Below are 12,379 nucleotides of genomic sequence, written 5' to 3' on the forward strand. Positions count from 1 at the left end.
GGTCAACATGGTGGAACACCGTCTCTACTAAAAATACAAAAATTAGCTGGGCATGGTGGCGCCCGCCTGTAGTCCCAGCTACTCGGGAGGCTGAGGCAGGAGAATTGCTTAAACCCAGGAGGCAGAGGTTGCAGTGAGCCGAGATTGTGCCACTGCACTCCAGCCTGGCGCCTGGCAACAGAGCGAGAATCTGAAGAAAGAAAATACAGAGAAAAAGCTTCTTTACATTGGGTGGCAATGAGCTTTTGGATGACTCCAAAAGCAGAAAGAAGTATCTCCTCACACCTATTATAAAGGCCACGATCAAACAGACAAAAGATAACAAGTGTTTGTTGGGATGTGGAGAATAGGGAGCCCTTGACCACTCTCGATGGGAATGTACATTAGTATGGCCAGTGTGGAAAATCGTCTGGAAGTTCCTCAAAAAATGAAAGCTAGAACTTCCATACGATCCAGCTATTCTAATTCTGAGTGTATATTGAAAGGAAATGAAATCAGCACCTCAAAGACATATCTGCACTTCCATCATCATTGCACCTTCATTCACAACAGCCAAGATAAGGAATCAACTTAATTGTCCACTACAGGATGAATGGATAAAGAAATGTGGCACCTACATACAAGGAAATACTATTTCACCTTAAAAAAGACAACATGAATGAACCTGGAGGACATTATGTTAAGTGAAATAAGTCAGTCACAGAAAGACAAATACTGCATGATCTCACTGATATGTGGAATCTAAAAAAGTTAAACTCGTAGAAGTAGAGAGTAAAGTGGAGATACCAGGGTCTGGGAGGGAGGAAAATGGGGAGATGTTGGTCAAAGGGTCCAAAGTTTCAGTTAGACAAGAGGAGTAAGTTGTGAGGATTTATCACATAGCATGGTGGCTATAGTTTATATTAATGTAGCATATACTTGAAAATTTCTAAGACATTAGATCTTAAGTGTTCTCACCACAAAAATGTGATAAGTAGGTGAGGTGATAGACATAGTGATTAGCTTGATTTGATCATTTCACAATGTATAAATATACCAAAACATCACGTTGTACACCATAAATATATACCATTTTTATTTGACTGTTATTTCTTAATAAAGCTGGGAGCAAAATACGTTTTGAAGTTACCACCAATCCTGGATGTTAGAGCTTCTCTGTTGGGCTCAGTCACACCTGGCTGGTGAATACTGTCCCCTTCAGTCAGAGAGAGGGGGAGGCCCTGGCTTCAACCCAGGCAAGTGACAGGTCGAAATTCCCCGCCAGACCCTCCAAAGCATTTGGCACTAATGTCTTTTTTTTGAGACAAGAGTTTTTGCTCTGTTGCCCAGGCTGGAGTGCAATGGCATGATCTCAGCCCACTGCAAATTCCACCTCCTAGGTTCAAATGATTCTCCTGTTTCAGCCTCCTGAGTAGCTGGGATTATAGGTGCCCACCACCGTGCCTGGCTAATTTCTGTATTTTTAGTAGAGATGAGGTTTCACCATGTTGGCCAGGCTGGTCTCAAACTCTTGACCTCAGGTGATCCACTTGCCTTGGCCTCCTGAAGTGCTAGAATTACAGGTGTGAGCCACCATGGCCCGGCCCCACTGATGTCTTTAGTCACAAGCAGAATCAACCTAAAATTTAAAAAAAAAAAAAAAAAGCCCAAGGAAAGAAGCAATGAGAAATGTTTTACAAAATCAAGCTGGATTATAGATATGAGTCTCTGGAATACAATGGGGAAATGGAAAGGACTTTCATAAATAATGAATGATAAACTGCAGCCTAGCAGAGGTCTTTCAGCAGGCAAGGTCAAATTAGACCAGAACGTGTTCCCCTTCAGCAGTGGGGGGTAGGAAGCAGAAAGTCTCAGGACATCTTGGGAGGGGCCCCTCCCATGTCAGCATGCAGTCTCCCCGTACTACTTGCAGTGGGCCTCCCATCTCAGCCCAGCTGACTCTGTCTTTCTTGGGTAATACACACAAACTTTGCCAGGTGACTTGTGCCAGCACTCTCTCCTGTCTGAATTCTGTCAGGTAGGCCGCCTGCAAGGGCAGACTTTCAGGCCTTCCCTGGCATCCTGTCCCAGCTTTCAGCTTACAGTGCTGGCGGGAGCAGTTGTCCTGTGCCATGCAGCCTCTGTGTTCTTACAGGACCTATACTGCCAATGACTGTGGAGTGTTGGGTGGCTTCAGGGAGGTTCCTTTCCTTTTGTATTCCCCTCCCCCACTCCTTTCTTTTCTTTTTCTTTCTTTCCTTTTTTTTTTTTTTTTTTTTTTGAGATGGAGTCTTACTCTGTTGCCCAGGCTGGAGGACTGGAGTACAGTGGGGTGCAATCTTGACTTACTGCAGCCTCTGCCTCCCAAGTGATCCTCCTTCCTCAGCCTCCCGAGTGCTAGGATTACAGGCACGCGCCACCACGCCCAGCTAATTTTTGTTTTTTTGTTTTTTCACTAGAGACAGGGTCTCACCATGTCGGCCAGGCTGGTCTCAAACTCCTGACCTCAGGTGATCCTCCCACCTCAGCCTCCCAAAGTGCTGGGATTATAGACATGAGCCACTGCACCCAGCCTCTTTTCTTTTTTCTTTTCTTTTCTTTCTTTCATTCCTTCTTTTCTTCTTTCTTTCTCTTTTTTCTCTCTCCCTTCCTTCCTTCCTTTCTTCCTTCTTTCCTTCCCCCTCCCTTCCTTCCTTCCTTCCTTCCTTCCTTTCTTTCTTTCTTTCTTTCTTCTTTCCTTCCTTCCTTTCTTTCTTCTTTCTTTCTTTCCTTCTCTTTCTTTCTTTCAAGATAAGATCTCACTATATGGCTCATGCTCATCTTGAATTTCTGAGATCAATGGACCCTCCTGCCTCAGTCTCCCAAGTAGCTGGGATTACAGGTACACATCACCACACCCTGCTAGGAAGGTTTCTTAATTGTTCAGTATTTTTACCTTGATGAACACTCTTCATAGTCTACGTTCTGCAAAAGACTTCAGGAGACAATGCTAATCAGAAATCATTCCAGTGCAGAATATATCTCAGAGAGAGCATGCACTAAAGTGAGGAGAGAGAACCCCATAAAGAAATCCGCAGATTAAGGTGACTGCCCACCTTTCATTTAACCCTATGCCAAAGCCAAACATCACTGCTTCAAGAGTCATCCTTGAAAAGTATCTGAAATGGGGCTCGTCCTGGTTTCCTGATGGAATTTATTCCCATGCTATTTGTTTCTTCTGACTGCATTCTCCTCATCTATCATAAGTACCTTCAAATTTAATTTTTTTTAAAAAAAGGAGGTGTATCCATAGTGTCAGAGGACAGTCTGGGCATTCCTGTTATAATTTTTAACATTAATATGGCATCGTACCAGCCAGCTGGGCAGACAGAGACCTGTCCTCTCTATGGGCCCCAGCTCTGGGTGTGACTCTGGGGCAGGACACTGACCTTGCCCACTGCCCCACGCTTTCATGTCCAGCCATCTTTGCAGAGGAAAAAAAAAACCCTCCTGGAAATATGACCAACTGGCTTAGTCACTACAGCTGGCCACATCCTGCCCTGATAGAGGCCATTCTGGGAAACCTTTGACCTCAGGTCCTGGGAGCCCATCCAGCGTGGGAGGTGAGCTGCCTTCCCTCTGCCCCCAGGCGAGTCTTGGTTGGGACCAGGATTCTACCTGGACCTTCCTGGGAGCCACCTACAATGCTGTTATCAGATCCCACACAGCCAGGCTACCCTGTGGCAGATTCCCCACCCGTCAGCTGGCCAAAATGCTTCACCATCATCTTGGACCTCATGGTTCATGGTTATGTCCTTCCTGTGACCCACCTCAGAGTCAATGTTTCACCCTGGTTAGGACAGCTGAGTCCTGGTGCACCACCTTCCTGCCAATGCATGTGGTTCCTCTGGGGCCAGCCCCTGCTCTAGGCACTTGGCTCCAAACCATGCAGCAAGCTGACCTCTGCCCATCCCATCATCCTCCACTACTGCTGCACGGGCTAGCCGTGTTTGGTCTTTGTTCTTCCTGGGTCACATGCCCTCAAAGCTCCTTAGAGTTCTGCACTAGGGGGCTTCCTCCGGGGCTTCTGGCCACCAGCTGTCATTTCCAATTATCCCCAGGACCCTGCTCAGTGAAATCTTTCTTGGATGTTCATGTTAAAGATGTAGCTATAAAAGCAAATTGTCAGGCTGGGCCCAGTGGCTCATGCCTGTAATCCCAACACTTTGGGAGGCCAAGGTGGGTGGATCACCTAATGTCAGGAGTTTCAGACCAGCCTGGCCAACATGGTGAAACCCCATCTCTACTGAAAATACAAAAACTAGCTGGGCACAATGATGGGTGCCTGTAGTCCCAGCTACCAGGGAGGCTGAGGCAGAAGAATCACATGAACCCGGGAAGTAGAGGTTGTAGTGTGCCAAGATTGCACCACTGCACTCCAGCCTGGGCGACAGAGTGAGACCCTGTCTCAAAAAAAAAAAAAAAAAAAAAGCAAATTGTCCTCTGCAGTCACAGGAGCACCGAGGGGCCTTGTTGCTGCCACTTTCAGGTAAGAAGCAGGACCCCAGGTCACAGTGGGCTATCGTGTGTCCTGGTATGTCCTGGCTAATTGAATGACGGTTTTTCTCCTCAGCGGATCTTCCCTGACCAGCCAGCTCTCTCCTCTCCAGCTCTTGCCCTGCAGTGACTCTGAATGTTTGTTGTTCCATTTACTGTTTACACTCATTTGACTTCATAGAGGAAAAGGTGTCAAACCTAAGTTTTGTTGTTTGCCGTCAGCTAGTCCGTGTTCTCTCACCATGCCTCCAGCATGGAGAAGCCGGAAACTAAATGTGGGAAGTGAACATCAAAATATATTCCAAGTGTTTTGACTTTCAAAAGTCATTAGAGCCCATGGTGAAGGCTTTGAAAATGATAATCAACAGTTCACATGCCTGCAAAGAATCATGGGCAGGAAAAAAATAGTTATAAATACAGCTGGGTTTTAATAAAATAAGGAAAAGAATTCCTACGATCTTCACTCAGTAAGCAGAATTTTTAGGACTGAAATAGATGTATGTGCCTGTGTATGAAGCTTATGTACCTAAGTAAATCGATAGCTATTTGGTTTGAGAGGACTATGTTGAATTTACAAGGATGTACTCAGGCATACCTGTGACATATGGGTGTGCTGAATGCATATGTATATGCTGTGGTCTGTTCAGTTTGGGATGTCCACTGGACATGTAGAGTCTGGAGTTCAGGGAGGGTTGAGGCTGGGGGTCTCCAGGCAGCATTTGGCAGGACACAGGTGGGCTTTAAGGCCTGAGGATGAACGCGGAGGAGAGAAATGTAGAGGCTGAGCCCTGGGGGCTGCAGGATGGAATAGCCAGATGAGGGATGGATCCCGCCAAGGAGTCCAGAAGGAGCTGCACTGAGGCAGGGCAGGAGAGGGAGGGCCCCTCCATCCATGAAGAGTTTTTCCAGAAGCAGGACGTGGCCACCTGTGTTAAACCCTCTGGCAGGTCAGATAGTCTAGTAGGACAATGGGAGCCAAAGCCTGACCCCAGTGGATCCCAGGAGAAGCAGCAGGAGTTTCGGCAGCATCTACTGTCTACAGACGGTCGGAGGGACAACCCCCCACATGCTGAGCACTGACGGGATTCCAGCCAGGAGAAAGGGAGCCAGTGACCTTGCCTCGGAGGAGGGGATGTGCAGCAGCTAGGCCATTGACCAGGAGTGATGGATGGCACAGGAGCCCATGGTGGGCCTGGCCAAGGAAGCTTTGGGAGAGTTTCTCCACTTCAGCAGGGAGGAAGGCAACGTCTGGGACAGAGCCAGTGGTTGGTGGACAAGATGTGGGAGCCTGGTCCCTTTAGTTATCTTCTATTTCCCAGTGAAAAAGGAGTCAGGCTCTCAGCTGCAAGTGATAAGAAGGGCGAGGCCATAGGGCATTCGAGAACGAAAGAGATGCGAAGTGATTGTGTCTGGGTAGGATGGAGAAAGGGACCAGGTAAAGTCGCCACCTCTCAGGGCTATACCGACTTGGGAGCATAACGCGAGTCTAGTTAGCAAGAATTCTAGAATTTCCTCCACCGCACTGGGCTGCCTGTAGGCAGGAATGAAGTAACCACAGAGTTTGATTAAACCAAGCTCAAATATTTGCCAAATACCCCACAGGTGACACGAGAAGGGAGGGTGAAAGTTGTCACAGGGACAGGCAACGGCGGTTTATAATAATACACAATGCACTCTTCCCTGGGGAGAAGGCAGGTGAGGATGTGCGGGGAGGTGGATGGCAGCAAGTGGGCGAGAGGAATGAATAGAAAGACCACAGCCTCCGGACCTGCACCCAGAGGCACGGGCTGGTGCGTGTGGAGTGGCCTGCACGTGGCATATGCAGGAGAGCTTCAAGATGCAGCCCTGTTGAGAGTTGCAGAGGCCATGCAGGAGAGTGAGGGCAGAGTGGAAGGTTCTGGATCCATAGGGTCCAGAGATAAAGGTCAGGCAAGGACCATGATTAGCAGCTATGCAGGTAGATGGAGAGGTAGACTCAGGCGAGCTAAAGCTGGGGGTAAGCCTGGAGCAGACGCTCAGCCCTGGCTGCCTAGAGAAAAATTAACAGATGCCCATGCAACCTGCCTGCCCCAACACCCCCAGACACACTGGCTCCACTGGTCTAGGCTGTGCCCTGGACCTGGGAGTGTGAAAAGCTCCCCAGGTGTTTCTGCACACAATCTGACAGCAGCTGCAGCTCAGGGCTTCTTACCTCAACGTTCCCGGGACACTCCTGTGTGTCTCCTTAAAATGCCGATTCTGGTGCAGGAGGTCCAGGTGCGTGGGTTCAGGGACTCTGCCTTTCTAAGGAGCTCCCAGGTGCTGTCTGCTGTGGGTACTTTGAGGAGCAAGGCCTTAGAGTGTTCTTTTTTTTAAATTTTGAACTCTCATTTATTAGTGTACCTCTCAATCTTTAAAAAAAAAAAGATAAATAAATAAAGCTGCTTCAAAAATGTCTTAGACCATTCTTTTTGTTGTTCGTTTGTTTTGACATAGAGTTTCAGCAGCGCCTACTGTCTACAGCATCTACTGTCTATAGAGTGTCGCTCTGTCACCCAGGCTGGAATGCAATGGTGTGATCTCAGCTCTCTGCAACCTCCACCTCCTGGGTTCAAGTGATTCTCCTGTCTCAGCCTCCCTAGTAGTTGGGATTACAGGCACGTGCCAGCACTTCTGGCTAATTTTTGTATTTTTTGTAGAGATGGGGCTTTACCATGTTGGGCAGGCTGGTCTCGAACGCCTGGCCTCAAGCGATTTGCCCACCTTGGCCTCCCGCAGTGCTGGGATTGCAGGTGTGAGCCACCATGCCTGGCCTTATACTATTCTTTAAAAAAGGAAACTGTTTATTTTAACTTTACACCCACCCCCATCCAAATTTCAAAACACATCATTTAATTGTCTTGTTCACAGACATTTTCATGATGAGATTTTATATTTTGCTCTCATGACTTCTGGTTATCAGAAAGCCCATGCTTTCCTTTACTGAAGGAGTTTGGTCCGGCTGATGTTGGTGTATCCCCTCCAAAATTCTTCACCCTAATTTTTGCTTCTGGAGGCATTTCCTCTGGTCCATTCCCTGACCCAGGTGTGACAGCCATGGCTGATGCTCCTTTGTCATCTGACCAGCTGTGGCGAATCCAGTGTGGCAATCTTCGCGCTTCGTTAGGTCTGCAGCTTCTTCAGCTGACCCTTCTCAGTGCTGCGACTGGAAATTTCCCCTCCATCTCTAGAAGAAACGGTCTTTGTTTTCACAGGTTTTTCTGCTGCTTCTTCAGGTGCTCTGGAGGCTCCAGCTCCCTGTGACTTTTCAGGCTTCTCCTCTCTCGCCCTCCCCTCCACCATTTCCCCACCGTGTCCGCCCCCCAGCTCTGTGTTCTTGACAAAGCTTGTTTCTGCCTGACTGCCTATGCCAGCCCACACAAATAGGCCTCCAAGTATGCTTGCCATTGATGGATAATATACATGTTTATAGAGAGCTACGATTTCTAACACGTTACCCACAAGTAGGCACAGTGTTGTCCACCCGCCATGGTCTGCCTTCCTTCCCAGCTCAGGCTCCAGCCACCCAGAGGGTGGCGTTTCTGACAGCCTCAGTGATCAGCCAAGGCCAGGCCTCCCCAGACCTCTGCCTTCCTTCCCTTTGGAGGCTGTGGAGGAGGCACCTCCTCACTGTGGGCATGCTGGGGTCCCAGGGAGAGGCTGCCTGGTCACACCAGAGTGAAGTAATTGACCAAACTCAGCAGAGAGGCAACAGGAAGCCCCAAACTAACCTGTGCCTGCCATTCCCGACTCCCCGTGGCTCTCACACAGCTCCTTCGCCTCTGAACCCCTGAGGTCAGCTTTTGGGGCATTAGTTTGCTTTGCGGGAAGCTGTGATGGGGACCAGGCTTCTGCATGGAGGGTGCTGAGGGCCAGAGGTAGCAGCAACATCTTTTCCCCAGAGCGTCTTTCTGGATGTCGCTGGTGGTTTCAGGGCTGCTTGATTCCTGGCTGGGTAGCGTCCAGGCTGGGTCTCTGTTTCAGAACTTGTGGAAGCCACCTAATACAATTGAATTTACTAATCTAATTTAGAGATATAATTTACTAAGACCCATCCAGTTTTTTCTTTTTTTTTTTTTTTAGTGGATTATGTTGTCAGCAACCAAGAACTCTGACCCATGTTTCATCCTTCAGGTTCTGAGACATCACTACACTTGGGAGACGGCAGCACATACATCAGTGCCAGGGCTCGATGCCATGAAGCATTTGCACCCAGCATTGCACGTGCAGCATTTACACCCTGCACCACACACGCAGCAGGTACACACTGCATTTTACCTGCATCGCGCACACGCAGGGTGATACACCCTGCAGCATACATGTACCATTTTCCCCTGCACTGCACGGGCAGCACTTGCACGCTTTCTTGTACATGTTCATTAGGCTGTCTGCCTCCCACATGTGTTTGACAGCAGAGCCTGCTCTTTCCACGCTGTACCCACAGGGCCCAGGCTTATGCCTGCCATGTGTTTCATGCTTATTGGGGCCACCTGTCTTTTTCGCCCCCCAGGTGGCCTTTCTTTACTTTTCCCTTGCCCAGTCTGCTTGGACTGGGATGTAACCAGGAATCTCCTGTTAACTGCATTGTCATACAGGTTCCCAGGCCCATCCCACAGCCTAGACCCCACGTCTGTGTTAGGCCTGAGAATCTAGATCTGTAACTTGGACAGTCTAGACACAGGTGATCCCAGGACCACACTAGGAACCAGGCAGATCCAGGCCTTCAACCTTGATCACAAACCTAATTACCTGGGGATCAAAACCACAAAGCCTGGAATTCAAGTTCATTTGGGCTGAGTGTGCTGAAAGTGCTGCTTTAAGCTCCTCTGGGTTTCAATGTGCAGCCACGCTTGCCTTCCAGAGGTCTCACTGCTCCCCGCAGCCCCTCCTCAGCCCCCTGCCCAGGGGAGTCTCCAAGGCCAGCAGTCAGCCTCCAGCCTCTCTTCTCAGCCTCCTCAGATACCTATTAGGTCCTGTTTGGCCTTTTCTTAGGCCATGGGTGCTCGGAAAATGAGGACGCTGCAACAGCATCAATGCAGGGACACTATCCGATAAATGCAGAAATGGAGGTGATTGGGCCTTATCCAACAAGCTCCCTGTGCCTGCCTAGGAGCCTTAACCACCTGCCTTAAAGAAAATGTCCATTTGGGATCCTCCCGCCTGCTCCTTCTAGGTGCCACTGCTCAGGGTGAGCTAAGTCTCATCGAGCCACCTCAGGAAGCTAAGGTCCCCAGCTTCCCTGATTCCACCTGGTCTGACGCTCCAGCCTCATCATTGCAACCTTGTGTGTCTGATGCCCCCAGCCAGGATACCCACCAGCTGTGAAGCCTACAAAGGCTGGGATACCTCCAGGAGCCAGGCGGAGATCCTCAGAATCTCTACCTTCACACTGCTTGCCCCTGCGACACAGACACACACTCACACTCTCACATGCCACACAGTCACACACACCACACAAACAAATGTAGACAACACAACACATTCACATACACCACACACAAACACATGCACACAACACACACATAACACACAAATTACAGAATGCACACCACACACCTCCACACACAGACTGCCAACACACAACACACAGTCACACCACAAACATATGCACATAACACATCACACACAGCACACAAACACGTACAGATTACACAATACAGAACACACACACCCCATGCAAACACATGCAGACTATACAACACACACTACACAATACACACACCACACAATACACACACCACACAAGCACATGCAGACTGATAATACACACTACACACACTACACAATGCACACATCACACACAAACACATGCAGACTACACAACACACAAAACACAAACGTGCAGACTATACAACACACAYACAACACACACAAACATATACACACTACATAATACAAAACACACACAACACACAAACACATGCAGACTACACAATACACACACCACATACACTACATACCACACACAGACACACCACACAAGCACATGCATACTACACCCACACAACACACACACTACACAACAAAACCACACACACACGCACCAGACACTACACTATACATACCACACACACTACATACTACACAGACCACATACACACACCACACAGACACTACACAACAAAAACCACACACACACCATAGAAACACACATAATACACACACTACACAACACATACTCACATACATGCACCACACACACAGGCACACACATTACACACCACCCATACACATGCCACACACACATTACACACCACACAAAACGTACACACATTTTACACACATTCTTACTATGCCCACACAAACTCACTCACATATGCACAAACATGCAAACACATGTAAATACAGAGAGAGACACACAAGCATATGCACTCTCACACACACGGATGGCAATGCTCAGAGAGCTGGAGCTCTCCAGGCTGGCTCAATTTCCCAGCTCCCCCACCCAGAGGACGGGATCTTTGCAGGCACACGTGTGTGTGTGTGTGTGTGTGTGTGTGTGTGTGTGTGTGTGTGTCCCCTGCAAGCTGGAGGGCGAGCCCCTCCTCTGTCAGGAGGCCTGTGCCCCACCCTGCATGCTTGCAGTCTTGCTGCCCCTCTGTGACAGCAGCTGTCATACTTGTCACCACTTCTATCTTCTGTTCTTCCCTCTCTCCTAGATTATAGGCTTTCTGAAGCCAGACATTTGGTTCCATTCATCACTGTACTCCCAGTGCCAATTCTGGACCTGGCACGGCAACATTAGCTCATGGAATAAGTAAAGAAAGCAATGTGTGATAGATGGGAGGGACAGAGACAGGGAGAAAGAGCAAAAAGTACTTCGTTGCCCAAACCCTGCATTCTAGTTTGTTTTTAAAGGGCCCTGGAATTTATTCTCTATATGACAGAGTGCGTGGCAGAAAGAACTGATAAATGTAGCAAGTTTATGTTGAAAATTTCATTAAAAGTGACAAGAATATCAAAGACCTAGAAATAGAAATACCACTTGACCCAGCAATCCCCATTACTGGGTATATACCCAAAGACTTAAAATTGTTCTGTTATAAAGACACATGCACACGTATGTTCATTGCAGCACTGTTTACAATAGAAAAGACCTGGAACCAACCCAAATGTCCATCAACAATAGACTGGATAAAGAAAATGTGGCACATATACACAATGGAATACTACACAGCCATAAAAAACGATGAGTTTGCGTCGTTCATAGGGACATGGATGAATCTGGAAACCATCATTCTCAGCAAACTGACACAAGAACAGAAAACCAAACACCGCATGTTCTCACTCATAGGCGGGTGTTGAACAATGAGAACACATGGACACAGGGAGGGGAGCATCACACACTGCAGTCAGTTGTGGGGGTGCTAGGGGAGGGACAGCGGGGGTTGGGGAGGGTGAGGAGGGATAACAAGGGGAGAAATACCAGATGTAGGTGATGGGGGGATAAAGGCAGCAAACCACCTTGCCGTGTACGTATCTATGCAACAATCCTGCATGATCTGCACATGTACCCCAGAACCTAAAGTACAATAAAAAAAAATGAAGATCAATTAGTTGGAAATGACAAAATTAATGGATAATGTAAATTTGATTTTATTTCTGGATTCTCTATTTTGATTTTCTAATATATTTTCCTATCTTTAGGATAATAAATAAATAAAAATATGTTGCTTGAATAATGAATGGGTCTAATCTACCTTGTGGACGCTCACAGCATGGCTACTGTCCTGCAAATTTAGGTGAGAATAATATAATACCAGCAGTAATATTTTTAAATCCTAGGTTAACACAGAAAACACCTTGCTTTCTTGTCATCTGAATCAAATAAGATTGATAGTTGGAG

The 12,379-nt window shown here is 47.8% G+C and overlaps 1 pseudogene; it reads right to left on the reverse strand.

Annotated features, from left to right (window-relative positions):
• Positions 1-7,385: 7,385 nt before the first annotated feature.
• Positions 7,386-7,836, reverse strand: LOC116538171 (annotated as a pseudogene).
• Between the last annotated feature and the right edge of the window lie 4,543 nt (positions 7,837-12,379).

Source organism: Sapajus apella, unplaced genomic scaffold (assembly GCF_009761245.1).
Source record: "Sapajus apella isolate SASKATOON/1434 unplaced genomic scaffold, GSC_monkey_1.0 scaffold118, whole genome shotgun sequence".
Lineage (NCBI taxonomy): Eukaryota > Metazoa > Chordata > Mammalia > Primates > Cebidae > Sapajus > Sapajus apella.